Raw genomic sequence first — 19934 nt, 5'->3', positions numbered from 1 at the left:
GGGACAGGGTGAGCACTAGTCAGGCCCCACTACAAACTAAAGACAACAAGGTAAACAAACAAAGGGGATACAATTAGCTTGAGCAGACAGCAGAAAGATAACACCAACTGTCCCCCAAGAGCACCAAAAATGAGATTGGCTGACTGCTAGTACTCCAAGCCTGTACAGAGGTACATAGTGCCATCACTGGCGAGTCTCTGGAGAAACTGAGAGTTTTTAACTACCAAGCAAGGGTGTGTCAATCAGCAGCAGAAGGTGGAGGTCGCTGCTGGGTCCTGAAGGGCGAAGGATATAACTATACTGCAGAGATGAGAGGATTAAGAAGGTGTCTGCAATGCCAAGCGCAGTGACCTTCTACAGCTGGATCCAGAGCGACTGTCTGTCACACCTGACACATCCGTGACACTATGTCTATAATTAAATGAAAAATAATTATTACCAAACATTGGTTGAAACAAGAATTTCTAAATTTATTAATATATTCTATATCATGGTTTAGAATTTTATGGGTCGCAGCAGTTAAACCACCTTTTTATTGAGTGACTACATATCTTTGCAATATACTTTAACTTTCTTGGATGGAAACCCCCTTAAAGTACTGAATTGTGTATTTGCCTTTACTGTATAATAAATGAGAATGTTCCATGTTACAGATGAATGTTTTTCTTGGTATGGAATTCATGAGCTGCGGGGACTTTTACCAACTTCTACACAGGAAGGGGCCGCTTGACATCACCAGTGCCAGGTAATGTGTTAAAGGAGTTGTCCGGTCTCAGAAGAAAAGTCAGCAATCACTCTACATGATGGCAGACTGCCAAATCGTGTAAGTGTGCAATGCCCATACATAGAGTGACTGCAGACTTTTCTTCTGAGACCAGATAACCTCTTAAAAAAAACCTCTAAGTTACGTTGTATATAAAAGGGCAGTTAGATACTGTAGGTCACAGTGTTACTTCCACTCCTGACATGTCAGGTCCTGACTCCTGAGATTTTCTCTACTTCTGAATGTGGAAATACTTTATAACAGTCAAGAGCTCAGATTCATTCTCATTGTTGTGTAAAGTATCTGAAATGAAAATGCTTAGAATAATGAAAGAAAATTGTCCAATGACAGAATAATATAGAATGATGCTCCTATTGACTAATATCAATTCCTAAGTTTACTATTTATGGGATCTGATACTTATTAATTTTCTCCTTGTCAGATTTTATGCCGCCGAACTAGTGTGTGGGATCCAGTTCCTCCATTCTAAGGGCGTCATCCACAGGTAATGTAGTCAGTGTGAGGGTATGTGCACACGATGCAGAAATGAAGCAGAAAATTTCTGCATCATTTCTGCATCTCCCTGGCAGAAAAAACGCATGCAGATTGTGCATGCGTTTTTCCTGCAGAATACATGCGGATCCACATGCAGATTCACATGCGTTTCCGCATGCAGATTGACAAGCGCTTTCCAGGCGATTTTAGCATCACCTGGAAAGTGCTTGACAACTAGGTCACACTATATAAATCCATGCAAACAGCATGGATTTATATAGTGTGACCCGAGAGAGTGTATATACTTACCTCCGATGGCCCGCGCTGTCCTGCTTTACAAAGTTCCCGGCTGCCGGCAACTTTGAATTGAAAGACCTGCCGACATCAGCGTCACGTGACCCGTCACATGACTCTGACGTCCGCGCAGGTCCTACAACTCACTGCAAGTGCGTCCTACAACTCACTGCAAGTGCCGGGAACCAAGCGGGAGCGCTGTGCGGGCCGACAGAAGGTAAGAATACATTTATTTTTTATTTTATTCTTTTTTTACAGCTTTTTTAATGGTACCTGGGTGTGGATGAGACTCTCCTCTCCTCCACACTCGGGTACCATCCGCATATTAGAACGCGCCAATAGCGCAAGTACAGATGCTGTCTTGCGGAATTGGCGCATTCTAATGTAAGTCAATGGCGGCGAAATCGCCGCGTTTCCGCGAAATTAATTGACATGCTGCGGATTTTTGACCGCAGCGTTCACGCTGCGGAAAAATCCGCATCATGGGCACAGCACATGCGGATTTCCATTGGGGAACATTGCTTCCCTTCTACCATGCGTTTTTCATGCGTTTCCGCGGCGTTTACGCAACTGCAAAAACGCCGCGGAAACGCATGAAATACGCATCGTGTGAACTCAGCCTGAGGCTGGGTCACACCAGCGTATATTCTCTCCAAATCGGGCATGCTGCGATCGGTCCGAGGAGAAAATCGGACATGTACACGGGCCCATAGAATAATATTGGTCAAAGTGCTATCCGATGTTTTGTCAGATCACACTCTTTCCAAAAATACGGTCATGTGTACAAGCCCTTAAAGCTTGGCTGCACTCAGCTCCTCAACCCTGGTGATCCGCAGACTGATGTCCTGTAACTGGGGTCTAGTAGTCCTATCTGGTATCACTGTCAGGAAGCTGCAGCTGAGCGGCCGTCACATATAATACAGTGATCCCTACAGTGATACAGTTAGGGCATACTGTAAAGGAGTTCTCAAATGAGGAAAGTGCAGCAGGAAGAGAAAATATGTTTATTCACGAATGTCATCATATGACCACCGATATAAGGACACTTACTTTATACTCAGGTTACTTTTATTTTTTCTTTCAGAGACCTAAAGCCCGAGAACATCCTGGTGGCTGATACGGGCCACATTAAGATCACGGATTACGGTCTCGCACTTGAAAACATGCATGGAGACCGAACAGCCACCGGTTTCGCTGGGACCATGGGTTACATGGCTCCTGAGGTGAGAATAGAATGTTTTTATTTTTTGTGTTTAGAAGGTCTTTGGATACTTTCACATTGATGAGCTTTATTTAGGCTAGTTCATCAATATAAAATCATTGGGGGACCGATCACACTGATTAGCTGTTCTTATCTCTGACTGCAACCTGATGTAATCAGAGCAGAACATCGCACCTCTGTACTGTATATTGGTCAGGACCGAGATCTGTAGATCAGTCCGTGTTCATTTCAGTAGGGGCTAATATGTAATACCAGCAGCTGCCACTAACCAGTAAACGGAGCTGTGACCTCTGTTTATTCGTTATTTTCAACCACCGGCGGAGGAGATAACAGCTAATCAGTGGGACTGCCGGGTGTTCCACCAATCTTATATTGATGACCTGTTCTGATCAACAATATAAAAGTAACCCCTTCATGACATATGGCATACATGTTGGTCATATGTCACGTCCCTGCCTTTGATGCGGGGTCGCACGCCGAGCCCGCATCTTTTCCGGCTGATGATGGCTGATTTAATTGGAGATTGTGATTTTAACTATACATAGCAGTGCATCAGCAATCAGACAGTCGCAGCTTTAATTCCCCTAAAGGGACTAATAAATACAGTAAAAAGTAAAAAATGTTTTTACAAATATGAGGAAACTAAAAAACACAGAAAAGTTCAAATCACCCACCCATTTGCCCCATTAAAAATAAAAAAAACATTAAAAAAGTAAAAATACACATATCTGGTATTGCTGTGTTGGTAAAAGTCCGATCACTCTGCAACATTTTAATAAAATGCAATAAGAGGTGATCAAAACATTGTATCTACCTCAAAATGGTATCAGTAAAAATTTAATCACGTTTAGTATCTGCGTAATTGTACTGACCTCGATAATCATTTTGCCAGATCAGATTTATAGTGAACATGCTAAATAAAATAAAATGTAAAAAAAAATATTGAAATTGAACTTTTTTTGCAATTTTAATACATTTGATTTTTTTTTTACCACTTTCAAGTGCATCACATGATAAAATCAATGGTGTCCTTCAAAAGTACAACTCGTCCCGCAATAAACAAGCCCTCATATGGTTATGTAGATAAAAAATAAAGCTATTGTAAGAAGGGGGCGAAAAAATGAAAAATCACCCAGGGTGAAGAGGTAAAAGTCTGAGCCAGTAATACACTGAGCTGAGTGTTGTGTGTGCCATCACAATCATACATATTACATTCATTCTGATTTTTAATAACCTTTATTAATTTAATTTATGGCGCATAATTATGAGAGATACTTTTTGTCTCTTGATTAAGTAATAAGACTTCCTGTCATTTACTGTAGAATCACATAATAATATGAGTGACATATAAGTACGGTGACATACAAGAGGTAGCACTACTAATAATGCTTCTCTATGGCAGATCCTGGACATGGAGGAGTATAACGCCGGAGTAGACTGGTATTCGTTTGGAGTCATCTTAAACGAAATGCTGACCAGTGAGTGTAATTACCATCCAACACTCTTTGATGAATCTTCCTCCGGCGCCAAGGACATCATTGAACAGCTCCTCCAGGAAGATCCTGTCCAGCGATTAGGAGTCAATAGTAACATCCGAGAACACCCCTTCTTCCAGCGAATCGATTGGGTCTCAGTGGAAGCCCTTAGGATGGCCCCACCATACATCCCTGTAGTAAGTGAATGTACAGAATTGTTACATGGATCTGAATAAGATACTCTCCCACAAGCTTCCACGCTTTGGGCTCTGTGATACATTATGTTTAAGGTCAGGGTTGGAAAATGATTTAGACAGCGCTAATCTTTACATTACTATTATAGACGACTGGGCTGGTTGGACTATTTAATTTATTAGTGTGCATATCTAGTCTATAGTATTGTACTTCTCTCAGACTCTTGCAGGTTATATGCAAATAAATAACTAGTCATATGTTCTGTCAGGTGCAAGCCATTTAATCTGGCAAAGCATTGCAAAGGGATCTGCAGCTGTAGCTAAAGAAGAAGATTCTTGGCTAAAAATAAATTTAAATGAGCTCTCCATAAGGACCAGTTCACAAAATTTTGATAACTTTTCAGGCAAACCTGGAAGTGCATCTAAAGAAGATTAGTTTACATTTTTCAATAATAATTCTCCTTTTTATAGTCTCCACTGGTGATTTTGACTAGAAGAAAAAATAAAACAAAAAATATGAACACATTTTTTAAAAACAAATGACTGATGGAGCTAGACCAATTTGGAAAGAGTCTGTTAACAGGTCAAAGTGTTCAGAGTTGAAGTAATAAGTACAGATTGTACTTATTTAGAAACTTCTCGTACTACCTGCACATAATTCTGCATCCTATGCATGATGAGACAGAAGTATGATTGGTCATAGAGATGATTAGTGGCACTGCAGCTGTTTGAAGTGACTCGACTGGAGCTGCAATACTCATGGTGCTGGTGTTGTCTCTAAGATATTTTATTTACATTTGAAAACATTCATTTAATATTGAGCCATTTTTTTCAATACTTCAAGTCAAGACTGTTTTGATTAGTCACCAAGTTCACCATTACTTTTTTCTGTATCTTTTCTATAGCCAACTAAGCCTAAACCCAGATTCCGTGCTTTTAAGCTTGACAAGATCCAAGCGGCAGAGGCTGCATTATCTATAACACCAAAGGACCAGGCCATGTTCAGAGGGTTTTCATTTGTCAACTAGAAAACCCTCAACAAGACACCAGCTCAATAATCTCAGAGCAAGCTGTGTACCTGAGCTTCCAGAAGACCATGGAGAGAAGACCAGAAGATAGGACGTCCAACATCATCAGGAACCTCCACATAGATATATCTATAAATGATAAGTGTAGGTAAATATAAGAAAGGATAAGTATAGGTAAATATAAGTAAGAAAATATAAGTAAGGATAAGTGTAGGTGCAAGAGGATAAGTATAGGAAAAAAATAATAAGTCTAAGTAAGATAGAATAACTATAGGTAAGTATTGGTAAGAAAGTATAAGTATAGGTAAATATAGGTAAGAAAGAATAAATATAGGCATCTATAAGTAAGAAAGTATAAGTATTGGTAAGAAGAAAGGATAAGTGTAGACAAAAAAGGATTTAAAATAGGCAAGAAGGTATATTTATAGGTTAAAAAGGATAAGCATATGTAAGTATAGGTAAAGAAGAATAAGTTTAGATAAAAAAGGATAAATATAGGCAAAAAACGAAGCATAGGTAAGTTTAGGAAATAAAAGGATTAGTATAGATAAAAAAGTGTAGGTAAGATAAGTATAGGTAAAAAAGGATAAGAATAAGTAATGAAGAAGTATATTTAAAATTTAATAAAAAAAAGATAAGTATAGGTAAAAGAGGAGAATTATAAGTGGGAAAGGATTAGAATAGGTAAAAAAGGATAAGTGCTGATAAAAAGGGATAAATATATTTAGCATTCAATAAAAAATAAAAAAGGATAAGCATAGTTAAGTAAAGTATATGTAAGAAAGGATAAGCATAGGTATGTAATAAGTATAGGTAAACCCCAATTCCCAAAAATCGACCAGTGTAGTGTGCCCTTGGTTAGACATAAGCATTAAAGGTTAGACATAAGCATTAAATAGCCTAGATATAAAGATAAGATAGACATATATGTGTTAGATTCATATAAAATATTCCATGTAAAGGTGTGACAGGGTCCCATCCAGAGCTGACACTGCAGTGAACCAGGGACTAGCCGATCGCCACTGCTTGGGGTCAGGAAGGAATTTTTCCCCACACATGGGGTTGTTTTGCCTTCCTCTGGTTCATATACTTTTTATGCAGTAAATCCTTTAAATGGCACTGGATGAAAAATGTAACTAAATTTGATAATAGATGAGAATAAAAATAAATTAATAAACTCTATTCATTGTGTCTGTGTCTTCTTTATATTCTATTCATTCCGCTGTGACTAATTTAATTTTTGACTGCTGTAGTGAATATGCACATGGCAAGGAATTTAGAGTTAATTCAACTTTTTTTTTGTGGGGAGTTGGGTCACATGATCTCGCTGCCGATTCTTTCCCATCATGACAGTGATGTTATGGCCATCTGTCATATGGCTTTCCCGAACTAATGTCACTGCCCCAATATGCACCACATCATCAACCACATGTTGTACATGAGTTACGTGCATGCTGCTAGGTTTAGATTGGGGTGAGACAGGTCTCATGAATTCTTGGAATCCTGGGATAACAGTTACTCAGAGCGTCCATACATTGCAGCTTTCTCAGGCATAAGATGTATTCACTTGCTGGCACAGACACACTTGACAGAGTCCTCATGATCAGGTGAACAGTAGAATTTAATATAGAAGCACAGCCAGTACAAATCAAGTCCTTCTTCAACATTAAACAGCTTCTTCACAAAGGCACAGAAATCAACAGCATTCTTTATAGTACAGTGAGATGGAGGAGGGGGGAGGGTTTGGTGAGGGAGATGATCCCTGTGACACAATTCCTTCCAGTCTTTATCTTCTTGCCCGATGATAGACTTCCTCAGCTAGCAGTACAATGTGATTCTGACCTTTTCCCAGCTTCACTCTGTACTGGAATCTTGATCCATTATGGTTCACTTGCCTGAACTTCTGTGAGAGACAGATCACACACCACTCATCCCTTTGGTTGCTGCCAGAATAGTAAACAAGTTCCCCACAATCGCCCTGGGGATCTGCTAACCACTCCCTGTTTCCTGTGACTGTGTTAACCCCTCTAGTTGCTGGATGCTTCTGAAGCAAACCACTTCCTGTCCCTGTGATTGTGTTAACTCTTCTAGTTGCTGGATGCTTTTGAAGCAAAAGCACTACTTCACACATGGGATAGGGCTAACATCATCAGCTACTGCTCTGTAACCCCAGTATAGTCTCCTCCACTAAATTCCCTGCATATCACAGTTCATGTTGAGAACGGTCATATTCCTTAGTCACTGTACTTACCCCACAGTCGCTCCAAACTGTGCACCATTTCAGTAGCCTCCAGCCCATCACATATGGAAAGGTGGACCTGGTGCAAGGGGATGTAATGGGAATCTATAATATAACTCTGCAAGTGTCCCTCTGTCTGAAACCTCTATAGACTGCGCATGCGTGATGTGCAGTCTGGCTCCAGACAGAAGAACGCATAGAGCCGTTACAGGTAAGAGGAGTGTATGGCACTGGAGATCACGGTATGAGTGGACACTGAACGAATACCGCGATCTCCGGCGCCATACTTACATATTTACCTGACCAGGAAGAGTGTTGCCGCGGTGCCTCTCTTCTCGCCGGACACCGTGGCAAGAGTGAAGGAGTCGGCGCATGCGCATAGCGCTATCCGGCGCCATTTTACTGAAGACACATTTGCAGTGTGTCTTCAGCAAAATGGCGCTGGACAGCGTGGTATGGGCATGCACATACTCCGGCGCTCACTCCTCCCCTGGCCTCCAGCAGAACATGACACTGCAACACTGGAGAACAGGGAAGAAAGGTGAGTATAAGTGTTTTTTTTGTATGTGTGCAGCATGAAAGGGATGAGGGGTGCCATACATACCCGGATTGGGGTGTGAGGGGGCCACACATACCAGGATTGGGGGATGAGGGGTACGATACATACCAGGATTGGGGAATGAGGGGACCATGCATACCAGGATTGGGGGTTGAGGGGTACCATGCATACCAGGATTGGGGGATGAGGGGTACCATGCATACCAGGATTGGGGGGTGAGGGGTACCATGCATACCAGGATTGGGGGGTGAGGGGTGCCATGTATAACAGCATTGGGGATGAGGAGTACCATACATACCAGGATAGGAATGTGGGGTACCATGCATACCAGGATGAGGGGTACCATGCATACCAGGATGAGGGGTACCATGCATACCAGGATGAGGGGTACCATGCATACCAGTATTGGGGGTGAGGGGATGATGCATACCAGGATTGAGGGGTGAGTGGACCATGTATACCAAGATTGGGGGATGAAGGGTACCATGTATACTAGGATTGGGGGATGAGAGGGGCCATGCATACCAGGATTGGGGGTGAGGGGTGCCATACATACCAGTATTGGGGGGTGAAGGGTGCCATGCATACCAGCATTGGGGATGAGGAGTACCATACATACCAGGATAGGAATGCGGGGTACCATGCATACCAGGATGATGGATGGGGTGCCATGCATACCAGGATGAGGGGTACCATGCATACCAGAATAGGGATGAGAGGTACCATGCATACCAGAATCGGAATATGTGGTGCCATGCATACCAGGATTGGGGGATGAGGAGTGCCATGCATACCAGGATAGGGATGAGGGGGCCATACATGCCAGGATTGGTGATGTGGGAGCCATGCATACCAGGATGAGTGGTTGGGTGCCATGCATATCAGGATTGGAGGATGAGGAGGCCATACATACCAGCATTGGAGGATGAGGGGTGCCATACATACCAGAATTGGGATGTGGGGTACCATGCATACCAGGATGAGGGATGGGGAGCCATGCATACCAGGATGAGGGATGGGGTGCCATGCATACCAGGATGAGGGATGGGGTGCCATGCATACCAGGATGAGGGATGGGGTGCCATGCAAACTCGGATGAGCGGTACTATGCATACCAGAATAGGGATGAGGGGTACCATACATACCAGGATAGGAATGCAGGGTACCATGCATACCAGGATTGAGGGATGAGGAGGCCATACATACAAGAATTGGGATGAGGGGTGCCATGTATACTAGGATGAGGGGTACCATGCATACCAGAATAGGGATGAGGGGTACCATGCATACCAGGATTGAGGAATGAGGAGGCCATACATACCAGAATTGGGATGAGGGGTGCCATGTATACCAGGTTGAGGGGTACCATACATACCAGAATAGGGATGCGGGGTACCATGCATACCAGGATGAGGGATGGGGTGCCATGCATACCAGGATGAGGGGTACCATACATACCAGGATAGGGATGAGTAGTGCCATACATACCAGGATTTTGGATGAGGGGTACCATGCATACCAAATTTCGAGATGAGGAAGCCATGCATACCAGGATGAGGTATTGGGTACCATACATATCAGGATTGGGGATGAGGGGTGCCATGCATAACAGGATTGGGGATGAAGGGTGCCATGCATACCAGGATTGGGGATGAAGGGTGCCATGCATACCTGGATTGGGGATGAAGGGTGCCATGCATACCAGGATTGGGGGTGAGGGGTGCCATGCATACCAGGATTGGGGATGAGGGTGCCATGCATACCAAAATTAGTGGTGAGGGGTGTCATGCATACAAGGATAGGAATAAGGCGTGCCATGCATACCAGGATAGGGATGAGGGCAGCACATAACAGGATGGAGGAACAGGATTGGGGAGCACAAATACCAGGATGGGGGCAGCACATACCAGCATGGGAGACCATATATTAATAAAAAAATGCTCACCACCCGGGCGTAGAACGGGCTCAATAGGTAGTAGAATATATTAGTGCAGCAAGAAAGGTATTCTGTGGTTATAGATGGAAAAAGGAGGTATAGTGGTGGGATAAAGATGATGGGAATGGAATACCACAATGTAAAGTTATAATTATGGTAAACTGAACTGGCAACATGACTTCAAACCTGAAAGCCAATGAGAGGCATGTGCCCAGGATAATGGTACCAGAAAAAACATCAAATCAAGAGAAAATGCATTGAAATAACTTTCAACACAAAAACATTTCAGGCTAAGAATTTCTTAACTCATAGAAAACCCCTTTAAGCATTAAACAGTCTAATAAAAGGGTATTTCCAACATAAATAGTTATTGCCTATCCACAGGATATGTCATCACTGTCTGATAGATGCACTCCAATTTACTATGAATAGAAAGATGATCGTGCATATTCGTGGTCTTCTTAATTGATTTACATGGGAGTTACGGAAAAAAATATAAAAGCAGGAGAGGGAACACCCATTCTGAAAAAAAGGTGTGGAGTACAAATGTGAAAACGGCATTTGTCAGACATTTATGGCATATTCTATGGACACAACTGTCTAAGATGGGAATACACCTTAAGAGTGGATCTGTTAGTCATGTCTTTTAAAGCTGATGAGACTGGTGTGCTTACCATGTAAATCAATATCAAAATGGCTGTCTAATTCTGAAATTTAAAACAGCATTTTATGAGTCCAGCTAGACCTAGACTCATAAAAACTCATTTTCAAATTAGGCAGGAAAGCTTTCATATAGCATCATACAGCCTGTCTTAAAAGGATATTCAAAGTCTAAGATAATGTATTCAGAATGTATCACGAAATTTGGTGACAGGTCCACTTTAACTTCTTTTATTTACTCCTTTTCCAAGTATATTTATGTAAAATTTTATGCCAACACTTCACGTAGCCTTCCTCTTGACACTGAAGTAGTTAAACCTCTCTGAACTGTTGTTAGGCCAAGCTAAGGGGTTCGCTTCAGTGGTTCAGTCAGTAGAGTAGAGGGGGAACTTAGTGCCCTGATCAAGCCTTGAGTGTTATAGAGCTTGTTCCTGGCATAATTCCTTGTGGGCTGCAGTACCTGTAACCAGCCACAAGATGCCACTGTCCTGGGTGCAGATGTCAGGTTGAGTCAGCTAGTAGTGTTACAGGCAGTGATGGGGTTAATGCTGTCTGATGGCAGCCCACAGAGGGTGGGCACATTAGGAAAATCCCTGCTTAGTTCCAAGAAGCAGGAAGTGATGGGCCAGAAAGAGTTAGGACAGTGAACTGTACGGGCAGCCTAACTATATGGTGGCTGCTAGGGTAGACGGGAGCTCCATACCCTCAGACAGTGGGATCACCAGTGCAAAGGTCTCCCTGCGCAACAGTCCTGTTAGCCGGCCGGAGAAACTCAACAGAGATATTGAGGACCCGGGGCACTTCTAGTCTGCAGGTAGCAGAGGAAGATAAATAGGACTCCAGGCTAAGACGTGGGGGAGATATCAGATCCAGAACACTGTTGGTATTGCAGAAGAGTCTCTTGGGCTAGAGATAGAGTCACAGAGACGCTTCACTCAAAGAGAGAACCAGGGCTGAAGATGTTGCTGTAACGGGTCTGGGAGGTGGAACCTCTGAGCTACTATACAAAGGGGCAGTCCTTGTAAGGAAGCAGGTGGCTCCCAGGAAAGGCGGGCAGGTAGTCACGGCAAGTGACAGGGACAGTCTCTGGGTAGAAGGGCAGGAGGATACGGCAAGTGACAGGGACAGTCTCTGGGTTGAAGAGCAGGAGGACACGGCAAGTGACGGGGACAGTCTCTTGACAGACGGGTGGTCACGGCCTGTGACGGCAGAGCCTCCAGGTAGGCTAGCAGGCAAGTAGCAGATGTGTGCTCCCAGGTGAGCAGGCGAGAGTCTCTGGACAAGCAGGAGGTCACGGCAAGTGACGGCAGAGCCTCCAGGTAGGCTAGCAGGCAGGTGGCAGATGTGCGCTCCCAGGTGAGCGGGCAAGAGTCTCTGGACAGGCAGGTGGTCACTGCACGTGACGGCGGAGCCTCCAGGTAGGCTAGCAGGCAGGTAGCAGGTAAGCGCTCCCAGGTGAGTGGGGAAGAGTCTCTGGACAGGCAGGTGGTCACGGCACGTGACGGCGGAGCCTCCAGGTAGGTTAGCAGGCAGGTAGCAGGTGAGCGCTCCCAGGTGAGCGGGCAAGAGTCTCTGGACAGGCAGGTGATCACAGCACGTGACGGCGGAGCCTCCAGGTAGGCTAGCAGGCAGGTAACAGGTGAGCGTTCCCAGGTGAGCAGGCAGACAGATCCATAGACAGACTGGCAGGGCTGGTAGGCAGACTGTCGGACCGCAGGTAGATAAGAAACAGGCAGGAATCTGGCAGGTGACTGGCAGGTAACGGGACCTGAGGGCTGAAGCAGAGTTGAAAGGCATTGCAACAACATTGCTCGGGCACCTCCATCTTGGAAGAGGTGCCTTATATATGGAGAGGTCCTCCGGCCATCGGCCAGGGACTCCTTAGGGCGGCGCGCGCGGCCCCTTTAAGAGAGGGGGAGCGCGCGCGCGCCCTAAGCACAGTGACCGGGGAGGAGCGCGCGCTGCCAGCAGAGCAGGAGGAAGATGCCGGGCACGGAGCGGAGAGGTGAGGGGAATAGCGTCCCTGCCTAGCAGGAGGCAGGGACGCCGACGCTACAGTTGCCAGTGCCTGTGAGGGAGATAATAACCTGTCGGGCCTTATCCATTATATCTGCCTGTAAATATTGTACATATTCCTCTTCCCCAAGTAAAGTCACAGTTATGGTTATGAACATCGTATCCTCTGAATTTATTGCTGCCCTGGTCCCAGAAGAGAAATGCCTGGAGACAGCCATGATCGGATGGCTTGAAGTAAGTGGAGAGCACCACATACACAGCAACACTTCAGAGGGAGGACACGTATTGTCTGTAGGGTGCCAGAGCGAACAGGGTCTACAGCTCGCCCACGACTACCTCGCTGAGGCACCCTACATTTGGCGAAGTCGGCAGGATGTGAGCTCCTCGCATGAAGAAAACGGGGAAGAGCCGACGAAGAACACTGAGGAGAAAGTGTTGGAAGACATGCGGCCCAAGATGGCGGCCCGAAGCATGGATTCCAAGATGGTGACAGTGGCGGTAAAGTCTAGGAGAAGAACCCCCTATCGTGGGAGTGGACGTCACCGGAGAGCATGAAAAGATGTCCAGCCCCTACGAGTTCTGGCCCAAAGAAGGATGGGCCCAGCAGTGAAGATGCGTCCCAGAATGGGACGTCCAGTGAAGAAGAGGGCGCGGCACAAAACGAAGTCCGGCCCAGTGAGTACCAGCGCGCCCAGAGAAGGGGCACGGCTGAAGGCGGAGCTGCTGACAGTTAGGTGTGACGCGATGGTCGCATCAGAAGGCCAGCCCAGAAAGAGGAGGAGTTGGACGCGCAGGACGCGCGTCATCAGCGAGCGACCAGCACCATTTTCGTCCCAGCGCATGTTATGATCTGCTACAAGCACTAAGGAAAGACAGGAGATCTGTCCCTACAATAGAACTAAACTGGATCCCTACGATGTAACGGGGAACCTGATCCTGCGATCAGACCCGCTAAAGTCCTCGGCTAGTCTGTACGAAGACCTATAGATGCAAGCGAGGGATCCCTACAAGAACTAGGGACTGGGATAAAGTTGGACACCTCCTAGCAGAAATTGTAGCAGTAAAAGACAAACACACAACATAGAACATAGAGGTCAGAAGACCTAGCAAAACTAACAGAGAAAGGTAACAGAGTACCAAGCTAGCTCAAGAGTAGAAAATACAATGAAGTCCAGCAAGGCCAGGAGGGCGGAGCCGGAGTAAATAGGCAAAAATGGTCATGTGACCAGCAAACTAGAAAAAACCTAACAGGAGAGTTCTAACAGCGCATGAGAGGTAAGGAGCTGGGGAAGATATCAGTTGTGATGACACACCGTGTTTACGAGCCAAGAGCCCAGCCTGTATTGAGAATGAGCATTGGCGGTGATGATGAAGAGATGGAAGGCATGAGCGGTGAGAGTCAATATGGGGACCCGTATGCAGTGGACGAGTACTGGCGGGGACTTGGAGTCTTTTGTCTGCCCTGGGGACCTGATCACCGCGATCAAGTAGTTCCAGACATATTACCATTCCCAGTTATTGTGGCTCAGCCTAAATGGAGGCACTCAGCGTACACCGCTCCAGGGACTGGAGCGTCCATGACCTCTCTAGAATACCAAGAAGAGGTGTGTCCCACTGCAGAAGTTATGCAAGCCTCAGCTCCATCCTGTTCAGTAAGGCCGGACGCAAGCCAGCAACTATTGCATGCTGCTCAGTTGCCAACCCAAAAAAGCTGCGGTGAATTCCTCAGTAGCATAGAGTGGTGGTATGCTGAGGGGAGGAAGATGGTAGAGGAGCTTCAGGAAGGACTTTGGGCCTTGACTTCACTCTGGGAGTCTGATGCAGATGTGCAGGTAGTTCCAGTGATAACTTCAGCTGGAAGTGGCTTGGTTCTGCCTGAGAGGAGTCTGGAAGAAAATGGAGAAATTCTGTGAGACACCTGAGCAGTGACCAAGGTGCCCTCTGGGCAGTTGCAGTTACTCGATTCATCCAGCAGGCTATTTTGAGGGGTCGAGTTTCGAGGAACCCCTAGTTAAAGGTTGAAGACCAGTCGAGTCTCAGGAAACGAAGTTTAAGGCGCCTCGCCTTTGTTATTCTAGGAAGGACTGTTGATACCTTCCTGGCCAGAAGGCCTGTGTGTTTTCTCTTTCTGAAAAGGAATCAGAGGGACTGTTTGAGATACCCTCGAGGCCAGGTGGGCCTGTAGTAGCAGCAGACAGTTGAAGGTTGGTTTGCGCCTTTTTCTGCTGGAATTTGCAACGCTGAGGCACACCTTGATGATGGCTATCTTCTAAACCTAAGAGACTTGCGGCCTAGCGGGAAGAACCGGTGACCCCCGCTAGGGCCAAGAAGAGAGAGACTCACGGGGTGTTCCCTGTGACCGTGTGCCTCAGAATGCAGCCTTCAAAGGAGATTGAAGGCTATTAGTGGGTGACTTGTCTTAAAAAATATGGACATGAACATTGCGTTTCCAGGGTCCTTACCAAGAAGGACCAGTATTGTTGAGCAAGAGTCAAGTGTTATAACAATGGACTGTCCTGAATTTCAGTTCCGGGGCCCTTAACCGAGAAGGGCCGGTCTCCTTCCCAAGAAGAAGACTTCAGGACCAGTCTTGTAGTAAAATGTTTTAGTAATATAGTAATGTGATATGATGCCATAAATGCTGATCTGTATTGATTGTTTAGTGTGGTCGGGGACGACCAACATTAAAGTGTGGGGGAATGTAATAGTGGGGAAGGATGTAGCCTTCCTCTTGACAATGAAGTAGTTAAACCTCTCTGAACTGTTGTTAGGCCAAGCTAAGGGGTTAGCTTCAGTGGTTCAGTCAGTAGAGTACAGGGGGGACTTAGTGCCCTGATCAAGCCTTGAGTGTTATAGAGCTTGTTCCTGGCATAATTCCTTGTGGGCTGCAGTACCTGTAACCAGCCACAAGATGCCACGGTGATATTGAGGACCCGGGGCACTTCTAGTCTGCAGGTAGCAGAGGAAGATAAATAGGACTCCAGGCTAAGACGTGGGGGAGATATCAGATCCGGAACACTGTTGGTATTGCAGAAGAGTCTCTTGGGCTAGAAATAGAGTCACAGAGATGCTTCACTCAAAGAGGGAACCAGGGCTGAAGATGTTGCCAGTGCCTGTGAGGGAGATAATAACCTGTCGGGCCTTATCCATTATATCTGCCTGTAAATATTGTACATATTCCTCTTCCCCAAGTAAAGTCACAGTTATGGTTATGAACATCGTGTCCTCTGAATTTATTGCTGCCCTGGTCCCAGAAGAGAAATGCCTGGAGACAGCTGCGATCGGATGGCTTGAAGTAAGTGGAGAGCACCACATACACAGCCACACTTCAGAGGGAGGACACGTATTGCCTGTAGGGTGCCAGAGCGAGCAGGGGCTACAGCTCGCCCACGACTACCTCGCTGAGGCACCTTACACATAAATTATTTATTCTGATGGTGAGTGGTATCTGGAGGTTTGGTCCATGGTGGGTAATAGATACAGTATACATCACAGGAGGGGCTTCTGCTACTGCTGTGGGTGGGACCGGAGGGCAGAGTACGCCGATACCATCCACAAAGTAGGATGTAATCATTTATTTTATGCACCGCAGCATTAAGTAGTGCCGGCAGTCAGCACAGAGCGCTGTGATCCCCGGCCCAAGCACTGCAGTCCCCAGGAACCTGCCCGGGGGAAGGAGAAAAGGAAATCTTGGGCCGTAAATGGCCTGCGAGCTGATGGTTCCCCACCACTGCCCTAATACATCATTTGGAGAGGGGTTGCCTTATTTTTAAAATCCCAGTAATGTATGATGTAAATGAAATATAGTGTTAAATAGTGTATATAACCAGGTCTTCATTGTACTCTGGAGTTTGTTTTTGCCATGATTCTACATTTTCTGAACCCTGGAAATATACAATTGCTGCAAAACATAGTAAAGTAGCCCAAAAGATAAAAAAAGCCAGCTAACCCATCATTTCTACAACTGTTGTAGGGCATACTGGTTTTACACTTTCTGTTTTTAGTCAGAGTAAAGGCAGCCATACACCTTAGATAGATGTCAGTGAAAGGGAATCTGTCACCAGGTCTTTGCTTCCCCATCTAAGAGCATTATAATACAGGGACAGAGACGCTGATTCTAGTGATGTATCACTTACTGCGCTGCTTATTGCAGTGGATAAAATCACAGTTTTATCTGCTGCAGATCTATCAGGTCTCTGAATGCTGAGCTGTGTATTACCCCGCCCACACCACTGATTGCCAGCTTTCTGTGTACACTGTGCATAGGCAGAAAGCAGCAGCCAATCAGTGGAGTGGCCGGGGTTATACAGAGCTCATGAATGTTGAGGACTACGTGGCAGCAGGTTTACTAGTCTTCTAGTGATAATCTGCTGAGAACTCCATAATTTTATAAAAACTACAGCAAACAGCCCATTCCATCACTGGAATTAGGGTCTCTGGTCCTACATTATGCTGCTGTCAGATTACATGATAAAAGTCTGGTGACAGATTCCCTTTAAACACTTCTTTGATTGACAGTTATCATCACTCACTAGTCCCCCATATGCATGCACTCCTGGAGCGGACAAGCGTGCACTTGTACAGCTGAACATGAGAATAAGCCGCTGCCAAGGTCTTCAGGATTATTTTGTCTCCTGTGAAAAGGAAAGATTCTGCATGCTGAAATCCAGCGCACCCGATCCGTATTTCCTACAGTATCTGTCATCGATGGAAATTATATAGCCTGCAGGTATGGGCTCATTAATATTATTTTCCCAATTGTAGAGGAAATTAATACAAATGTCATCTAAGTTTCTTCTTAATATTTAAAGAACTCATGTCTCATTTTTTTGATTGATGAGTCATTTTGTTGCATTAGTCATTTAGATCGTTCTCAGTTAGCAGCTCATGAGGAACCCCTGCCCCCTTTACAAGCCCCTCATCAGCCGCTGAGATAAACATACTTTTGATTACTGGTGAACAGACAGATTAGAAAATTAGAAAACTAGTTAAATGGCCTGTGCATTACTTTATTTATACTTTAAAACTGGGTATACTGGATTTAAAATAATAATATATATATATATATATATATATATATATATATATATATATATATATATATATATATATATATATATATATATATATATATATATAATGAAAAAATAGATATTCAACTACCTGACCCCTGCCATTTCTCCACCCTGCTGACTGCGTATCTTGCTGTAGAGCCACTGCAGACAGTCAGCAGCCACTGACTGAATGTCAATGTTGCAGCCAATCTGAACCAGGAAGAAACAGGGGATCTGTATGGGTAGGTCTGTGAAGGAGCGGTCTTGTAGTTGAGTATCTATTTATTTTCTTCATATTTTCAGACCACAATAGGCTTATTTTTTAAAAATAAAACTATATAGAAGACAACCTGTAGCATAGTGAGATAATCCAAGTGGTTCCAACTTTTTGTGACTTGCTTGTTGTGGTTGTGTGGCACCCCAAGGGGTCTGGTTGCCACAGTGGTAGAAATACCATGTCTGAGAGCGAGCATGGGTTTTCCTGGTCAGGAGCAATACTGCATGCCACACCTCCTGCACCAGTCCAGGGAGGGGAGGAACCTGCCCTTTATAAACTGGATCTGGGGTGGTGTTAGGGAGTCTAGTTCCAGAGGAAGGGACAGAGCAGCAGCAAGGAGCTCTGTAGGAGCCAGGAGCTTAAGGCCAGGGATTGGAGCTGATAGAGCTCATCCTGGCAGAAGACGCAGAGAACCGAACACCGGAGTCCGAGGCTGTGGGGATATCTACATCCAGCAGCAGAAACCACCTGGCAGGGGATTTCAGGTCCTCTGGCCATAGAAAGCCCGGAGGCTCAGTTACACGCAAGGGACCGACACCGCCATCGAGGGGCGGAAGGAACCAAAGGCCCCAAGTCACCAGTCATACGGGTGAGCACCACACGGTACACTCAGGGACGTGGGCTACTACACGACTACAGCAGGGTAGCCAGGAAGAGTGCAGTCAGACGGGAAGGCCTATACCTCCACCTGGCCAGGGGGACTCTTGTTCGCTCACAGACTGACCAGGCCTCTAATGTTAGCCAGTACTCCCGGCAGGGCCTTCTTCATCACCAACAGTAAAGACCCTGAACTGCACTGCACGGACTCTGAGTCATTTTTGCTGCGCCCACGCACCACAACACTCACCGTCTATAGACGCTGCCCTGAGGCTATACTCCTCCCGTGGGGAGTTATACTACCCTCTGCTGCGCACACAACATCGGTCTCAGCGGTCTGCCCCGCAGCGGTGGTTCTCAGTGACCGCAATCCACGGGTGGCGTAGTCAGACAATTAAACATTACCCTGAGCCACGGGACCGGGCCGCCACCACGGAGACTACAACCCCCAGTATTACACAGAGACCCAGCTCCAGGTGTTCCCCTACACACACGGCCCAGGGGGTGAGTCATTTGCGGTATACTAGAGGTCGTAATGCGATCTTTGGCTATGAAACCTGGGTTATGGTCAAAGTCACCAAGTAGCACCAGCCTTAGTAATGCCTAAGGATCTGAAACTTTCCTGGTGATATCCTCTATTGCATTCAGGTTCTTTTATTTTTTTATATAGAATTATATTTATAGATTACTTCTAGCTTCTATGAAGGTAATTAGAACTGCCATATACTACCAGGTGTTACGGATCCGGGTGGTGGAACCTCTGTGTTAGCGGTGCAAGGAGGGACCAGAGGGGCGTAACTGTGTATCAACTCGGACTGACTGGGGTCGTACGGCAGCTCAATCGACTCTGTGACCAGAGAAGGACCGAGCAGAGGGACCAGGTGCTACTCTGGGCCAGACCTTGTATGAGACCAGGTGACTCCCACGGGTCAGAAGGTAGGGACTGACCGGTACAGCGGATGAACACGGCAGGCGGGCTTGACTGGTGATCCGGGTAGACAAGCTGGTGGCACAAGAGGTTGCAGGCAGGTGCTTCCAGGTAAGCGGGCTGGCAGGCACAGCAGGTAACAGGCAGGTGCTTCCAGGTAAGCAGGCTGGCAGGCACGGCAGGTAACAGGTAGGTGC

The 19934-nt window shown here is 45.8% G+C and overlaps 1 long non-coding RNA gene across 3 annotated transcripts in view; it reads right to left on the bottom strand.

The window, feature by feature from the left end:
• Positions 1-19934, bottom strand: part of LOC141240292 (uncharacterized) — a 149878-nt gene that overhangs the window by 50213 nt on the left and 79731 nt on the right. For 2 of the 3 annotated variants that reach the window (XR_012305559.1, XR_012305558.1), the window contains 2 exons: positions 5522-5600; positions 3453-4441 (listed from right to left, as the gene is read on the bottom strand). This is a non-coding gene — a long non-coding RNA (uncharacterized lncRNA). Of the gene's footprint in view, positions 1-3452; positions 4442-5521; positions 5601-19934 lie in introns of those variants that run through there. The other variant, XR_012305560.1, reaches the window with a different exon arrangement.

Source organism: Phyllobates terribilis, unplaced genomic scaffold (genome assembly GCF_046119375.1).
Source record: "Phyllobates terribilis strain yellow unplaced genomic scaffold, ASM4611937v1 Scaffold_815__1_contigs__length_636389, whole genome shotgun sequence".
Lineage (NCBI taxonomy): Eukaryota > Metazoa > Chordata > Amphibia > Anura > Dendrobatidae > Phyllobates > Phyllobates terribilis.
This window is presented reverse-complemented; position numbering and strand designations above follow the sequence as displayed.